The following is an 18,824-nucleotide window of genomic DNA, read 5'->3' on the forward strand; positions in this document are numbered from 1 at the left end:
CCCGGCGCCGGTGCTCCGCCAGGGGGGGGGTCACACCAGCGCGAGGCCCGCGTATCGAAAAAAAAAAAAAAAAAAAAAAAAAAAAAAAATTGAAGGGATTATATACATGGGTACCCAGAAACTTGCCTCTTACACATGTTTGGTTAGGAGAATCTCTTGTTGATATTTTGCATATCTATTGCCACATCACACTATGAACTCATCAGTGTTCCCTTTACTAATGAGAATAGAGTAATTAGCATCCTTAAATCTAATCATATTAGACAGCCAATCCCAGACAGCCCAGACCAATTTAGAAAACCCATCCTTAAGATTCTGTTCCTCTCGAACCACTCTTGTTACCAAAATCTGTATTAGTCAGGGGTTTGTTTCTCTGAAGAACCCTGACTAATACGTGTGAGATTGAGCTTCACTGTGAATATCCAAGAAGGTGAGATCATACAGAATTTCCCAAACACCTTTGTCCACAAAACATGTTTTTCAAGTATCTTCTAAGATGACTATTTTGAGGAAAATAATTGGGTATATACTGTTCTACATGGAGCCTGTGTGTGCGTGTGTGCCTGTGTGTGTGTAATACTTAGGTCAAAATCTCAGCACTGGAAGGAGCTTAGAGGTCCCCTAGAGCCCTTCTCTGGTACCATCACTCTTTGCATTCTTGTCCTGTATGACTAAGTCTACACATCTGGTTCTAATTGCCTTTTTGGGGTACAGACCAACTGGATAGTTATTCATTTATTCTTCAAATATGTTTTGAGTGCCTACTATGTGCCAGGCCCTGTTCTAGACTCTGAGAATATGGCAGTGAACAGAACAGATGGAACATGCCTGCTCAGGTTCCAGTGGAGGCAAGACAGATAATAGACAAAATGAACAAATAAATTGCTGATGGACCTGATGTAAGTGCTCTGGGGTGAATAAAGCAGGCAAGGGGTGAGGGAGTTCTGGGTGGGCTGGGTGGGACTGAGGTTTAAATAGAGGAGGGTGTGCTGCTCGGAGGTGCCTTGGAGCAAAGACCCGAATGAAATGTGAGAGGAGCCATGGGGCCATCTGGGAGGAGCATTGCAGGCTCAGGGAAGAGCAAGCACAAGCCTGATATGTTCTAGAAATAGCAAGGAGGCCAGCACGCTGGAGCAGAGAGAGCGTTGGGGGGAGATAAGGGCAGAGAGATGACAAGTGGGGAGGAGGGGTGGGCAAGGAGGAGTCAGAAATATCAATAGCTTAGAGACTCAGAGAGACACAAGAGACACAAGAAGGTTTTGAATAGAGAGTGACATGATCTGACTAATGTTTTTAAAGGATGGCTCTGGCAGCTCTGTTGCTGATCTCGGGTGGCTTCGGCCTGCAGTGGCTTGAAGCAGGATTTCAGTTCCCAACCAGAGGCCAGACATTGAAGTCAGGCCGTAGCAGTGAGAGCGCTGAATCTTAGCCACTAGACTGTGATGGCCAGTGGCCAGTGACAAGGCCCTGGCCCATCAGCTTTGTAGAAATAAATTTCCACAAAGAGATGGAAAGAAGTGAAACAAGTAAAGTGTTTATTAGGAGGAAGAAAAGGGTATGTGTGGACAGACACATGGGCGGACTCAGAGAAGGAGTCACTTGTGGTAGTTTGAATCACTTATATGGGCATTTCTTCCGGTTTCCTTTGGCCGGTCATCTTGCTTTGCCTGGTTCTGAGTCCGTATTTGGTTTATCTCAGGCTCCTCCCATGTGGGTGTGCGCATCTCTTAGCCAAGATGGATTTTAGCCAAGATGGATTTTAGCGAAGAGGGTTTCGGGTAGGTTGACATCACTCCCTTTTTGACCTCCAAGGAGCCTTTCTGCGCGTGTATAGTCGGGAAGGTCTCCTCGAGCTCGAGAATGAGAAATATGTGGTCTCTATCTGTTACCTGGGCAGGGCTCAGCTCTTCTCTCGCTCCTGCTACTTTGGAATATCTGTCCACAGGGGACAAACTCCAGCTGCCCAGCCAGGGGCCCATCTATCTCCCGCCTCATTGGGAATAGACTGTTGGGGAGTTTATACATTTAGTAAATTCCCAAACAAATGTGGTATCTTTTCCTATAACCCAGGTGCTGCCTTGTGTCCTAGTTATAACAAGTCCAGTCAGCCACCAAGGCCTGTTACTGTGTGCCACTCCCCACCCCCCAGAGGTGGTCTTATCACTTAGCAAGGTAGGCGCTCTATTAAAGCCTGTGTATGCAGGGCCCTCTCTAGGAAAGGGGGCTAAGGCCCAATAAACATTCTTCTGGCATCATGGAGAAGGCAGAAAATCGGTCAAGTCACATGGTCATGTGGCTACTTCATTCATACAACTTCCCATCAAATTTATAAGTACGTAGGATACAAATACATCTATTTTAGGGAGAGGTGTATTTTAGAATATTTTATTTTCTGTAAAATTAATTAAACTGGTCCTAGCAGAATACATACTTGGAAGAAAGACCTTGCAGCATATTGACTTGGAATAAGAACTATTTAAGAAGCAGATGAAATATAAAACTCAAGAAACATTGGCTCCTATAGAAACGGTCCCTGCAACCTGCCCTTCTGTGCCTGGACTTTGCTTACGATAGGGTTGATTGGAACATACATTCATTTGCCCACTCGGGACCCTTGCTCCCTTGCTTGTTTACACAGCCACCATAATTACCCTTGGCGACTAAGCTGAAGTGGAGGTACTTTATAAACAGAGATCATTTGATTTTTTTTAACCAAATAATATTCAGACTTTTACCTTTTTTTCTAGTTTTCTGACATTTTCCCACTCTCCATAATTCCACCAGGATTATTGACAGGAGTTTAGCAAATATATCTGCGAATACTTGGGATTATAATTCACTAGACCCAGAAACTTGAATTTTTGCAAAATGGCCCTTGTTTTTGTCTATTGTTTGTTTTTTTACTTTCTTGGGCTTCCATTCCAACCCTCTACACTGACCCTGTTTAAAACAAAGCTATACCTTTTGTACTTTGAATTCATTCTTTTGGACAAAAAGAAAGAAAGAAAAAAAAAAGGGTGGTGAACTTTGCCCTTTCTCAGTCTGCTGCTGCTCTTAACATTTTGCTGCTTTCCTGGGCCACAGGCTGGTTCTTTTCCATCCTTGTTCTTTAAAGAGCATTTTAAGAAATCCTTTAAAAAATCCTTTCTCATTGGTTTGCGTCACGCATTTGTGTTTGCCTTTGGTTGCATGAATCTTCCTCTGTCTTTTGTGCATGTTATTAATAGTTTAAAAAATATTTGAACTCATCAGAGAACTTTTTATACACCTTCATTGACTTCTTCAGGTAAACCTCTCTATTCTTGCTTACTGAGATACCTTGTGATCTCGATATAATGTGATTTCTATGTTTCTTACCTACAAACCCAGAAGTCCGAGAATACATCTTAGCTATCACTGGGAAAATTATGTCTGATTTAAATGAATAAATACACATTCTAATAAGTTTGTATTTTAGATTTTTCTGTCCTTATCAAGCCTTACAGCCTTTTAGAATCTATTTTGATGGCAATATACATTTCCCTTTATGAAATTAAAGTCTAACAATGTCCCGAATTCTTTTCACTACATCATTTTCCTCTTGTGATAATTAAACCCAGAGAAACAGTTCTTCATGTCCAAACCCAATTATGTGATTTTAATCCGTTTGAATTTGAGAACTGGAACTGAAAAACTGATCCAAATATATGAAATCATTCTTTTGGAGATGATAAATAAATAAACAGTAATATTTGTTTTCAATTAATGTTCATTGACTACCAATTATAAATCTATTGTACTCATGTATTATTATATTAGGAATTACTTTGTGAGCAATATAATATAATGTTCCCCTCAAGTGATATTGGGGGACAAGTCTTTTAGTATTAATTGCTTAGTTTTTCATATCTGATATGCTGCTGCTTATGGCTTTACTCTTAGTATAATTGTAACTGATGGATGGATTTTGGCGCAGTATATAATTTCTTCTGCACTGAGTAAAACCTGGTGCTCTGTACTGCTTCTCACTTTAGACACTCAAGATTCTACCATCTGTATTTCTCCAGGACTTCCCAGCTTTCTCACTTCATATCATACATAGAAAATAACATTTGAGTCCCACTGAGTTAAATGTATCTGGTTGCTCAGGTTGAGAGCCTTTAGAACGGGGATCTTGGCTGCCCCAGGCTTGCCTGGCTACCCCGAGGACTGAGGGTGATCAACATCTCAGCACACTGGAAACCCATTCACAGCACATTGGTTGGGGAACACTGATCTGTACAATTAAGATGAAGCTACCTGGATACAGCCCTCAGAATAGCTTATCATATGTTTGATTTATTAGAATATATACTTCTTGAGGTCAACAGACTTCACAGAATCATAGGATCTAGTCTTCAGAGAACGTTACTATTCATCAGCAGGGGTTGGGCAGGGTGGGGTGAAGGTCATGGAAAATTGGAGTAGAAGGAGTGGACTGTCATTTAAAGCAGATGTTTTATTTCTCTGAACTGACATGGCAGTGACCTGGAAAAAGATAAGCTCTTGCCTACCTTTAACTCTCTAGTCATATGATTCAGCAGGATACTTCAAATTTTTTTTCCCATTATACTTTCAAACTGGTCAGAATTTTCCCTCTGCATCCCAGATGGGAGTGAAAAAGAAATTAGACTAACACTCTACTCTGTTTCGCAACCATCTAAGATCAGTTGTTTTCAATCACATCTTCTGATTTAATTGGTCTGGGGTGAGTCTGGGCATAGGTATTTTTACAAAGTTTCCCCAGTGACTCCAATGGGAAGACATGGGTAGGAACTACTGATGAGTATACCATTTTGTAACTGAGCACACGTGTGAAAGGACACATCCCAAAGCACAATCCTCCAGCAAAATAGAGATGAGACATGAGGCAAAAGCAAATAGTACAGGAAGCAAATATTTATACTAAGCATCATCTTTGGGCATTTCTGAGTTATGTGTCTCGTGGGATTTGGGCACCTTAGCTGGGGAAATGCATTATCACTGCTCTGGTGAGCTAGCAGAGGTTTTGTGGAAGAAATCAACTTAAAGAACATTTTGAAAGAAAAAGGTAGTGAAAATTTGGGGTATGAATTCACAGACCAGGAAAAAGAAGGCCCAGAGCAGCAAATGGAGAAACAGGTGGAGGAGTGGTTTGCTTAGTGAAAGAGAATTTGCAGGGGGTGGGTAGTAGAGAAATGGGAGATAAAGACTCTTGGCCTTCCAACGAGGAGCTTAGTCACTGAGCAAAAACTAGGGTGCTCCACAGGTGGCCTGGGTTCAGATTTAGAAGGGTAACTGGCACATTTTTTCTTGGATTGGGCAATCAGAGCTGAGGAAGGACTTTGTCAACAATAATCTGTACTCACACTCAAAGAAAAACTACAACAAAAATAATACAGAGTACTACCGTGGAAAATGTTTACTGACAAGATTAAGAGTGCAGTAAGGTACAGGTATGTTTCATATTATATAGTATAAGGACGTTACAATTCAAGTTCTGAAGAAAAATACAGGTAACGATCCAAAGCCTAACTTTATTATACAGCATCTGTGAAGCCATCTCATACTCTATAATCCCACCAACGAGAAGCACAAATTCTCCAAATTCCTAAACAAAGAACTTTAGCAACGACTTATCACCAGCTTTACTGAGGATTTACTTTTGGATCTTTTCTAGAATTTTCAGCGTCGCTTCTTTCTCTAAACCTTAATGCTGCACACATGTTCGGGCTTTCTCATAGCTAAGTGAATGGCCCCATGCTACACTGTCAACGGAAGGATATTATTACTGAGGGTACAAAATGAACAGTCATTTCTGGGTTTTCAAGGTTAACGCTGATAGGGCACTCTTGGGGTTACTTTAAAAATCTCATTTGGCGTCTTGCAGTTATGTCAGAGGGCCCATACAATCACTAGCAATCACTGTGTGTATCACGAAGACAGACAGTTCAGAAAGACGGACAGCTCCAGGGGGATTATATGCCTGTGACGGGGCAGAATACTCGTAACTCCAAAGAGCTAAACGTGCCTTCTGAGCACTAGAAATAGAAAGCAAGGAAGAGAGAAAAAGACACACACACACAGAAGGAAACGTTTAGAATGTTAAGTCTCCGAAGGTGAGAGTTCTGCCTAAATGTGACAAATATATGTCATAAATTAAAAATGTTCAATAAATATTTTGTTATTTTATTTTATTCAAATGCATTTTTTTCCACTTGGGAGTACGCCCTATATAAAGATGCATAAAATGTTCACTTTGGCAAACTCATTTCCATTCATTTCTTGTTTTTCGGCATTCGGAAAATCTACAACGGTGTCAATATAACATTCTGATTATGTTTTTCAAATTCCCCATTCATTTACTTGGCTTTATACAAAAATAATATTCAAAAGATGGCCCCAAAGAAAATATGCTGGGTACCAGGGTCATCAAGTGAACAACTGCATCTTTCTCTGAGAAGGGAGCCGGGGAAATGGACCAAATTGCAGGAGGTAGAAGCACATGTTTGTAGTCTTCTCTTTTCTCCATTTTTAATAGCATGGAACCATTTATTTATTGACTGCTTGAAATAAATTCAAATAGAAGAACTTTGTAAATGCTGCAGTCTCTGGTAAGACCCACCTGGTGCCAATCTTTTTTGTTATTTATGAGAGGGCCTCAGAGAGCTTGAGTGTCTACTCTTTTCATCCAGGAGTTTGTGTTGTTGTCAGCTAAAGTGCTTTTGTCTGGAAAAGATGCTGGACGATAATTCACAGGCTCACAATTCTCCTAGGACTGACTTGGGACCCCGTCAAGCCTTACACTTAAGTGGGTTCTCTGAAGAGTATTTCACCGTTTCTAAGCGAGGAAGAATATTTCACAGCTTCCTCTGTTTTGTTCCCTGTGGGTAGGTGGGAAAAGAGGGCAGGCTGTGGGGTCAGGGTCCTGACGGGGAAGACTCCATCCCTGGAGTTCTTATGGCTCCTTTCATTTACTTGGCTTTTCTTTCTCCAATTTTTAAATTACCTTAGATTTTTAAATAATGGCTTTGTTAAGATATAATTTACATACCACACAATTCACCCATTTAAAGTGTACAATTCAATAGTTTTTCGTACATTCACAGATATGTGCAACCATCATGACAGTCAACTTTAGAACATTTTCATCACCTCAAAAAGAAGCTCCGTACCCTTCAGTTATTACCCCCGTAGTCCTCCATCCCCACCCTCCTTGGCCTCGAGCAGCCACTCATCTACTTCTGTCTCCACAGATTTCCCTGTTCTGGACATTTCATATAAATGGAATCATATAATATGTGGTCTTTTGTTCACTTGGCTTTTAATCCCATTTTGTCTTATGACATTTGTAGTCATGTTGTCATGCATTATTGTGCTTTGAAAACTTTTAGTGTGTCCCTGCCTTTTCGCCTCATGTAGCTTATGGTCTCCCTGAGTGAGGGACGCCCGGCAGAGACGGCACACCTTCAACCAGTGTTTGTGAATTTTTGAACCAGCTTCTCTTGTTTCCTCTCCTAATACAAAGAGAAGTTCTCTGCAGTCTCTCTCTAAAGAAAATCATCCTGCTTCACTCCCGCCTTATGAAGCCGTCTCTTCTCCCTCCAGCACGATGAGACTTCATAACACCTATAGTGCATGTATAGTACGTGTGACAACATGCTAAAAACCCAGGTCTTCATCCCCTGTCCTAAGCTTTCACTACACCTATCTCCGTCTGCTCCTATCTCTATTCTGTCTGATTTTCAGGAATGTTCCTTAGCAGCCTACTTGCTTGGTTTGGAGCTATCCTGGTAAAAGAAATCAGAATAACATTGAACTTCAAGTTGTGTGGATACTGGTATGCTGGCAGTAGGATGGATTACTCCACAGGAAAGCTACTGATGGTCCACTCTTCCTTATGTGATTTAGAGAAAAGACTTCCTCCCACCGGGATTGACTTGTTGAAACCATGGAAAGGGTAATCGTTTTACTTATTTATTTATTTGATTTTCTGAGAAAGTTCTAAGAGCAAAGGATTTACCAATTTCAGTTGTAGAACATAACTCCGCTTGCTTCACATCTACACTGCAGTACAATCTAAACAGGCCTATGAGAACAAATTGCCCTCAAACTAGGAATATGCATATGTATATATTTCTCAAAGGGACATACGTATGTATGAGCATTCTTTTTTACCGCCCTTTTGGAGAAGACTATGCTATTTAATTAGGAAGCTTTGCATGCCTTAGACATATTGAAAAGGAGGGACATGAAGTTATTACTTTCTAATTGTTTGTCTAAGTTAGTGCTTTTGGATCTCAAAGAACTGCTTACGTACGGCCAAAGTGAAAGTTAACTAGGCCTCATTTTTACAGAATTGACTTAAATTCCAAGTCTGAATAAAATTTGGGGAAAATATCTCTTGCTCTTCCTACTTTGTGGTAAACAAATTTAAAGGAAAATGTACTTTGTCCTCTCTGCTTGGAGGTAAAAAAGAAGTTTCTTAGGGAAATTTCGAAGTACTGCTTTTTGTTAGCCAAAATTTCTGGTTCCCAGCTAGCGAGCTTGAGAAAATGGATTGACCCATATGGGCTGGTGCATTAGTCATCCTTTGAAGCTCACTTGTATTTGTTTATATCTGCACCCTTCATCAACCAAAGATGCCAGCCAGGCTGTAATCAATATTTAAACCGTAAAATTATCTGTTATAACAATGTGAAATGAAAGAGAAAGATATTTCCCTCTTCAGTATCCTCTCTTTCTCATACCAACCTGTGAAGGGAGAATGGGTGATTAAAGAAAGGAAAGGACATAAGTAACTGCTATAATTTTGACACATAGAAACGATAGGGCCCCTTTCTAGCTGGCATGGGAAGGCGCTCTTTCCCCCAGAACTTGGCCCAGGCTTCCTGCAGCTTGGATGGTGAGTGGCACATTCCCGTGCCAATGGGAATAACAGCTGGCTTCTCAATATTCTCCTAAAGCAGCTGCCGCATCCACCTTGGCGCTGGTTGCACACAGCTTTAGCTGCTGACGTTCTCAAGCTGTTGCTAAGTGTCTCTAATAACAGTACTTTCCATTTTACGCTTTTTCTTCTGAGTAAGATACATGCATCTTCAACCCTTAGTCAAAGGGGGTGCAATGAAAAATAACCCTAGGGTGAAAGGCACGCTCAGAGTCAGGTCAGTGTCAAGCTTTCTGTAAATTACTGTGGTCGGGAAAAGAGAAATTGGATTTCTATATTTACTAATATTGTGATACGTGCCTTTTGGAAAAGTTTCAATTTGAGGCCAAAGTGGAATAAAAGAAGAGGGAAGGAGAAAAGCAGAAGTGTATGGGAATATTTAAAAGTCATTAAGAAATGAACTAGAATCTGAAAGTGTAAGTTGCATGTAGACAGGGAAAGGAATACTAGCATAGGAGGAGATGCAAGACAGGTCCAGACTATGCAGAGTGGTGCAGAGTACTAGAATATTCTCCAAGTGCAGGAGTTATAACTCCAGTTACCCAGATATACAATCCAAACAGAGAAAATACAATAATTGGAAAAGGTCTCTTCTGACACAAACACATCTTGATGGGGCCTATTAGGAAGTGCTGCAAAAGAACTGTCTGTTGGACAATTATTAAAAACACCTATGTAAGAAAGAAAGCAATCACAGCCTAGCAGGGGATTGTAAAACTTGGCCGATAAAGCAACACCATAAAGGTATTTGGGGCAAACATTTTGTGGATAATACTCCAAAAAACTTACAAAGCTCAGAGTTTAATAATCACCTGCAGGTGACATGAATTCTAAAATACTGCTGAGTCCACAGTGTGGTCTCTGCAGCTCAGTCAGACTCTGTCATCTCTGCCCAGTGAGGCAGAGTACAGTGAAACCAGGGATTAAAGTGGGCAAAGACACTCAGTAAATACAACACCTAACATTCACTTCCCAGTATTACATGGGGAGCTATTCTGGGAAAAGGGTGAGAGCTTCATAAATTCATTTTACTTTTCAATATTGACTTTTCTTTCCACCACTTTGCCTCAATTCTTTGCCTTTAGCCCTGCATCCCCTGGATAACCAGCATCCTCCTGATGAAAGTCAAGATTTCCAAATCTGCCTGGGGATGTTAACTGAGTCCAGCAGCCAAAAGTCAGCCAGGCAGGGAGCTGTTTCTCTGAACACCCAGCCTCCCCGTGCATTACAAAAACAAGACCAACTGGGCTACCAGCTTCGAAGTTTTCGTCTTTGCTTTTCACAAATCTCCATAAATTTCAAAACAGACTAGTACCAGGACAGCACTTTTGGCATAGGAATGCAAAGTCAAGACACAAAAAAGAATTTCCTGACTTATTCTCTATGTGTAGTTTCTATGAAAAGAAAAATTCTTTTTTTTTTTTTTTTTCTCCTGCTTCTGAGAAGTGAATGATGCGGCGGGAAAGAGTGGTAGAATTTTTCTTTTCCTGTTTCAGAGTTGGGAAGTGAAGTCAGACTGTGACATAAAAGGCCAACCAACAAAAAGGTCCTATATCTTTGGTGCATCAGTTACCGCTTTAAGACCCTATGAAGCGTGTCTCAATACAATAGTGAACTTTTGAAAAGATTTATCGTCAGGCTTAACTGGGGTGGGAAGAATGCTGGAACGATCATCTCCAGGATGTGCCCTGCCCATTCCACCTGGCTTTCCTGCAAGCGCCAGAACTAAGTCATAGTGACCAGCCATCAGCCGGCCTGGAGCTGACACCCAGAAGGTAAAGGAGGGTGGAGAGAAAGGGAGGTGGTGATGGGTGTTTTGGAGAGAAAAAGAGGGCATGGAGAACTTGTGGAGTGTTTTTTCCTCTCTCCTTGAAATGAAATGAAATTAGTGTCTCCTTGCCCCCATATTATCTGGAACCAGTATTATTCCTAGGCTTTGATTTACTAAAGCACAACAAAAAATTCTCCCTAAAGGGAGAACATAAGTACTTGTACATTTCAAATGCCCTGGCCTACAAAAAGATTCCCTAATCCAGTTGAAATACAATAGATTTCACAGTTATGAGGCAGTGTCTGGCAATTGCTTTTTACACCTAATACTTATACAACACTTTATACTTAAAAAAATGTTTCACAACCACCTTTATTAGCTAAGCCATAATTAACCATTCTGACAGAGACTACTGTTGTTTATCTTAAATCTCAGAAACATGAAATTGCCCCCAACTATAAGGTAATTAATCATTGAGGCAATAGTGTTGATCTTTCAGGCTGTGAAATTTCTCTTCCTTGTTCTTTCCTTCCCTTCTTGGAGATCTTATCTCTAGAGTTCAAGCTGAAAGTACATTTCTGGTACAGTTCTCTTGATATTTCATATGTAAGTGGATTTCAATCCATATTAAGTAATTTCCCATGGTATCAACTGATTTGAGATAGCACAGATCTGGCCAGTAAAAGCTTCTGTGTCAGGAAAACCACTCAACTTCATTGAGGTTCACCTAACTTTTAATGAACTGGGATATTTGGGTTTGACCCTCTTTCTCAGAAGGTTGTGAGGCTTCATGACTTTATATGAATAAATAAATTGAAAATTTATGGATCGAAGTGACTTCCTAGAGACTCTATAAAATGTCCCAGTTAGTTTTTGAAAGAGGACTATTTTAATGTTTAATTTTTAAGTCAAACAAAATTGTACATAGAAAAGCCCTTCACATTAAGAACTATGATTGAAGGCGTGATTCACATTCTCACACCAGGTTTCCAGTAAGCAAGTTTTTATGGGCACAGGCAAACAATTTAAATTCACAAACTCTATTTTCAGAAACCGTTTGATATTTGGGAGATATGTCTCCTGCGTCTGATGAGTTTATGGCTGTCTGAAAACAAAAACCAGATAGAGCAGGGGAGCTGAGGAAGGGACAGAAAGACAGAGGAAGAGGGCAAGAAGGGAGAAAGGAGGAGGAGGTGAAGGACATGAGGAGGCTGCAAAGAAAATGGTTCGTGAAGGAGAGCCAATCATAATCCAGCTGTTCCAAGCCAACCAAAGCAGCTGGTTTCTTTAATTTAGTACACTTCATACTAAAAGGCCGGCTTGTTTACACTGTATATTTTGAGTTATTTAAACACTCTCTTCCAAACCATGGGTTTGCAGCTTCAGGGGAGGCTTTTCAAATGTGGCTGGAAAGTATCCCCACATCAATATCACATGGCATGAATGATATGGAAAAAAAGAGAAAAGCTGTAGACATTTTAATAGTCGTTAGCATGCCATTTCAGACTATTTTATTATGATTTTCTGAGAGGACTGAAAATGTCCCTAAGTCAGCCTATACCAGGCAAATGAAGCCCTGTTCTCTATACAGGTGGGCACATATGCAAGTGGGCATGTGCACACCCTCAGATGTATGGGGGTATCTATCCATAGGCTACCCTATCCTGTGTTCCAGAAATACTATTTACATTTTAACCAAAACACGAACCGAAAATACACAAAGGTATCAAATCCAAGAAGAACTTATTTGGAACCTTCTGGAAGGACTGTTTAGGGTTCAGTCCTCAATCCTCTGACTGTTTCTTCACAGACCCTCTCTCAGTGAACTCCTCAGTTTTTCACTTCTAAGTAGGGGTGTCCCTGCAGGATCCTCCAAGCCACTGTTCTTACCCAAACTCTAGTCCTAGATTTCCAACGATTTCAAAACACTTCTACTTCATTGCCCCACTATCACCAAGATGTCCAAGACAGAACTCAGCGTTGTACCTACACCAATCCTTCCTCGATCTTTATATTTATGTAACTGATGACATCCTTCTCCTGGTCTAAAGAGCTGGAAACCTGAGAGTTCATTTCAACTACCTTGTCTCATCCCATATATCCCCCCTGTCAAAGAAGCCAAGCCTTTTACCATTTTCTTTATAATATTCTTTAAATTTGTCCCTTCTTTCCACTCCCATTGCTCTCTTTTCACTTGAAACCCAAATTACTCAATCATTTCCTGCTTGATTTTCCTGTATGTGAGACTGAAAGATATATACCTGAAAGGCAAAGCCCAGAAAAACTTCTGAATATCATGAGTAAACAGAAGGAGCTTAACTCTGCCTAGAAGCGATCCACAATTCGAAACCACTCACAAGAAAACAAATTCATAGTGAGGCATTTGGCAAGCCATTACATTCACAATGATACCGTGAGACAGGTTCTTACCCATCTATCGTTTTTGTGGTCCAGGCCAACTACATGACTGGACCTGAGCTGATCACTGCAGCCCTTCCAGTGTCTGGTGATATTTGGCAAACCTTGCCACTTTCTCAGGTTTACTGATCTTTGACTTTTAAACTCAGGTAGGATAGACGTTCAGACAGAGGAACTGTTTGGGAACAGTTTGCTCCCATTTCTAAAGTCTCTCCTACTGGGACTGTTTGATCTCATCAAGAGCCGTAACTGCAGCAACTTACAGACCAATAGCAACAGCAATGCCCAAGGGGGAATACAGCTGATAAATAGGAGGCGAGAGCTGGGTGGTGAGGGGATGGCCATAAACACTTAAGGCCTCAGTGTGACAACTTTGTGGCCTATGTAATTCCCATTGACGTCAATTCCATGTTATGGATAGTTTAGGACCACAGGAAGAAAACCTTACATTGCTTCATGGATCAGAGTTACTCTCACTCAAAGCTCAGAGTGTGGTCCTTAGACCAGCAATATTGGTAGCAACTATAAAATTGCTAGGAATGCACATTCATGGACCCTACACAGACTGACCTCCTGAATCATAATCTCTGGGATTAAGGCCCAGGAAATTAGTTTAACAAGCTCTCCACCTGATTCTAATTCATGCTATAGTTTGAGAACCACTGTGCCAATGTATGACGATAATAACTAGATATTAGCAAACAAACAAATAACTATGCAAATAAAAATGAGATAAAGAACAATTTGAATAAAGCGTCTATTTTCTCTTGTACTTACAATTCTTAGCACAGAATAAATTTCAGTAAACATTGTTGACTAAATGACTGAAAGGGTCTTATATAGGTTGATGCCAAAATTAAAAATATTGCACATAGCAAATGATGTCTTAGATTTCTTTGTTTCGAGAGTCACTGAAGTCTAGAAAACAGAACACTAATCTGAGAAGCAAGGCTCTCAAGGATAATGAGAATCAGTTGTGATGTGCAGAGAACATCCAAAATGTGCTCTTCTTCTGTTTCTTGCATTAAGAATGTTTCATATATTTCATATTTCAGATGCCAGTGTAGATGTTCTGATAATAGCCACCCCTCCCTCAAAGCAACTCTTAAAAGACTAGTTTATTTTATAATCACTCAGTTATCCTTGAAACTATTCTAGTTCCCTTCCATTTGTCCAACTGGTTATCAGATCCTGAAAATTTTACCTCCTAACATTGAAATCATATCACTGGGCACTTTCTAGACCGTCAATACTCCCTTAATTTAAGCATTAATTTCTCGTTTGAGGCACTGTAGTCACAATCAGTATGGTGTCTCTCTCTCTCTTCTCATGTGTGTCCCCTTTTAGTCCAGTCCCTACAAACACACCACATAAATCTCTCTGAAATTATGAGTCTCTCTTGTCATTGCCATGTTTAAAAGCCTTCAACGGCTTTATATCACTTTCAGAATGAAATACAGGGTCTCTCATCATCTGACCCTGTCTGACCTCCAGCCTTATTGGTTTATTGTACCAACCTCACCACGTTATCTGCCCTTCTGCAAACATTGTGCCATTCTCCTTTTTCACTGTGCTGGGATAGTCCTTCCCACCTTCACTGTTTGGCTAATTCTTAGCTATCCTTTAAGACTCAGTTCAAGCATCCCCTCCTGGAGAAAGCTTTCTTAGACCCCCTCCTCCTCCCCCATTTTTCAGTGGGTGCCTCTCCTCTGTGCAGTATTCCCTCTTAGCATTCATCACATCTTACTTCTCTTTTCCCTTAGAGCTTCTTAAGGATAGGAGCCATTTCTTATTAATGTTTGTAAAAATGACACTTGCTTCTCTCCCTGGTGCATAGCAACTGCTCAATAAATGTTTATTAAGCAAAGGAATGAAAAAATTAATAAGTAAAGACAAGAGCCCTTCCAAAGACTGCTCCTTAGGATACAGAGATGAGAAAGACCTCCATGTCACATGGGTATCACTGAACACAAACGGCTCATAAGCAGCGATAAGACAGTTCAGATCAAATGAGAAATGACTCCAAGTCTTCCTACAGACCTCAAACTGGGCCATTTGGGGAACTTACAGAAATTGAAAATCACTTTTCATGCTACTATTTTCTTCTCATATTTCCATACTCCTATTAGGACTGGGGGAAGACATGTTGAAATGAAATCCCAAAGGCCATTTGGAGGAAGTTAAAATTTAAGCGGAAGGAGGAAGGATGAGAAACCTTCTGTGAGAATGTTTGTTCTCACTGCCAAACTTTTAGTCTCCAGAGATTTAAGAAGGGAGCTTGTGTGAGACTGGAGAGCATGTAACTTTAGGTGCTTATTCAAACTGAACATAAATTTTGAAAATTTGAAAGTTTATCTTCTCAAATTATTGGAACAAGCCTGTGTATTATGTTCCCTAGAGACACAGGGACCAAGAAGGGGGAGGGGTTATTTGCTCAGCCTGAGAACATGATACTGAACACATGTTTTTTTTCCCCTTCTAGTCTTTTCCTCATCATTATAGCATAAGATCTAGAGGAACTTCAGGTGGATGGTTGGTTTGGATCCAGTTCCCAGACCCTGCTGCTCATTAATTGTCCTTGTTTTATTTATATTCTGAATTTGGAGTGATTTTCCCACGCTGAAGTAGGATGGGACCCAATCTACCAGAGAGCACCTACCCTCAAACTCTCATACTCATTCTGAGTGAACAAGAGCCACGATATCTCAATCAATGGAGCAGAGTGTTATGAAGAGCATTATTCTGGTCACGAGAACATCTGGAAGTCAGGATCGTTGAGAAATCACTGGAAATGGTGGGAAAGACTTCCTCTTTATCCAAATGGCTGGTTGCTGAGTTGTGACTTCTGGCTTCTACAGTGGGATTTAACCCTGCATTATGTTGGCAAGAGTCAAAAGTCAGAGCTCTGGGCTTCCCTGGTGGCGCAGTGGTTGCGCGTCCGCCTGCCGATGCAGGGGAACCGGGTTCGCGCCCCGGTCCGGGAGGATCCCACGTGCCGCGGAGCGGCTGGGCCCGTGAGCCATGGCCGCTGGGCCTGCGCGTCCGGAGCCTGTGCTCCGCAACGGGAGAGGCCACGACAGAGGGAGGCCCGCATACCACAAAAAAAAAAAAAAAAAAAAAAAAAAAAAAAGTCAGAGCTCTTGGAAAATTCAGGTGTTTCAATAAAACCTCAGCCCTTAAGTGGTCTGTGTCTGAAAAACATCTGGTTCCAACACAGTACTGTCCAACAGAATGTTCTGCAATGATGAAACTATTCAGTCTTGTCCAATTGTGTAGCCATATGTGGCTACTGAGCCCTCGAAGTGTGCTTAGTGTAACTCAGAAACTGAATTCTAAACTTTATTGAATTTTCATTAATTTAAATTTAAGTAGTCACACATGGCTAGTGACTACTGTATTGGACAATGCAGTTTCAAGATATGGTATTAATGTGTAAAACAGATACACTGAGCATGCAAAAGGACGGTTTTTAAAAAGGAGAACACATCTTCTTTATCCATTCATCTGTCGATGGACAAGATATGGTACATATATACAATGGAATATTACTCAGCCGTTAAAAAGAATGAAATAATGCCATTTGCAGGAACATGGATGGACCTGGAGATTATCATATTGAGTGAAATAAGCAGACAGAGAAAGACAAATATCGTATGATATTGTTGATATGTGGAAACTAAAAAAAATGTTACAAATGAACTTATTTACAAAACAGAAAGAGACTCACAGACTTAGGGAGTGAACTTATGGTTACCAGCGGGGAAGGTTGTGGGGGAGGGATAGATTGGGAGTTTGGGATTGACATGTATACACTGCTATATTTAAAATAGATAACCAACAAGGACCTACCGTAAAAAATGTAGAAAAATAAAATGTGCAGGAGACTGAGGGAAGTACCCTCACCCCAGAAAAAAAATTTAAAAAAATAAAAAAGAGAAAAAAGCCAGGGTACTACCACGCCTGATGGAAGTTTATCTACCCATTAAGAGTATAGAAGTCTCCCAGTTAGACAACAGTATGAAGGGCATGGCCCCATTTGTATAAAATTGCATGTGTGTTCATATAGAGATGTCTGGAAAGGTATTAACAAAATAGGTTTTCCTGGGTGATAGCATTTGGGCTATTTTTTACTTTGTACTTTTTTGTTTTTTAAAAAATATCTGCAATAGACATGTATAATTAAAAAAATTTTAAGGCTGCTTTATAAGAATGTATAGTGTACATCTTTCAACATTATTTAGTCTAAAATGTATACGTACTTTTTAAACATAAATTCAGCTACCTCTTATGATATGATTTAAACTGACCAAAAGAAGGCTATTTAGGAGTTGGCGTAGGTTTTTGCACACAAAGTAGTGTGTCCCTCTTGCTAATCAAAAAACCAAAGAGATTCTTTTTCCTTTTGTCTCCTTCAGATACTAGCTTTTTTTTTTTTTTTTTTTCAGGGTATTTAAAGTTTTTCACCATCATTGGAATTCTGGGATACCCTTGCAGTATCGTCACTCATCTGCAGCTGGGATGCTCAGATACCCAAGTCTACTTTAACATGGAGGTTTTTCAGGGAATCAGTTAGGTGTGGACTAGATAGGATCTTTCCGGGGTGGGTGCAGGAGGCGTTAATGTCTGATCGTAAGAGTTGTCAGGTGGGCACTCTTGTCTATTTTCCTTAAGTCAAAGGTGTTGTGAAGGATGAGTGGTCTTAGCTAAATGTTAGGAAGGCATTCTAAGAATACAATCTTCATCAGACACCTATCCAAAGACGAGTATAGCCTGAATTCAGCCCTCACTGGCACAGGAAGTTTTTTCCAGATGAGTTAGTCCTTTGAAGTCCTGCTAAGCCGTATATATCCTCTTTGTAACTAACTTACAGCTCTGCTCAGTATTCTTGCAGAAGAGGACCTATGCTAAAACAGCAACCTCATGTGATCTTTCTTTCTTCGATTTATCACCTGGCTTCCTGGAGCACTCAGCTCACATGGAGCTCAGCACCAGGCTCACAGTCAACTGAACTGAACATTCCATCTAGCAGCTAACCTCAATTCACCCTGGGATGAGATTAGAATCAGGCAGCCCGGCCAGGTTTGAATTAGCAATGGATGACTCCATAGGATTTCAAATAATCATGGAAACCATTGTGCATGTGTGTGAGCCAGACTGGACCTTCAAGGTTCATGTTCATGATCAAGTAACTCAGCTTTTCAATAAACAGCAAAAGAAAATATGCCTTACGTGAAAAACATAAAAATCCAGGATTGATGGAACCTCTTTACAGGCATAATTACAGGAACATTATACAGTGCGATAATAATTTTAAAGACTTAACATTTGTACAATTCTGCTTTTTGGAATCTTATATTTATTAAAAATAGTTTTTCATTTAAAAACATGTTGAAATATGTACTTCATATGGGCTAATTAACCTAATATTTTAAATTTAATTTAAACTTTTATATAAGTAATATGGCACATAGTTTAAAAAATCAAGTAATACTAAGAAGCTTACGACAATCAAAAAGCCATCCCCTGGGCTTCCCTGGCGGTGGCACAGTGGTTGAGAGTCCGCCTGCCGATGCAGGGGACACGGGTTCGTGCCCCGGTCCGGGAAGATCCCACTTGCCGCGGAGCGGCTGGGCCCGTGAGCCATGGCCGCTGAGCCTGCGCGTCCGGAGCCTGTGCTCCGCAAAGGGAGAG

General features: G+C 40.6%; 1 protein-coding gene across 3 annotated transcripts in view; it reads right to left on the reverse strand.

Annotated features, from left to right (window-relative positions):
* Nucleotides 1-18,824, reverse strand: part of PDE7B (phosphodiesterase 7B) — a 353,515-nt gene that overhangs the window by 93,972 nt on the left and 240,719 nt on the right. The gene's annotated exons all lie outside the window — the stretch shown is intronic.

This window comes from Physeter macrocephalus, chromosome 10 (genome assembly GCF_002837175.3).
Source record: "Physeter macrocephalus isolate SW-GA chromosome 10, ASM283717v5, whole genome shotgun sequence".
Taxonomy (NCBI): Eukaryota; Metazoa; Chordata; class Mammalia; order Artiodactyla; family Physeteridae; genus Physeter; species Physeter macrocephalus.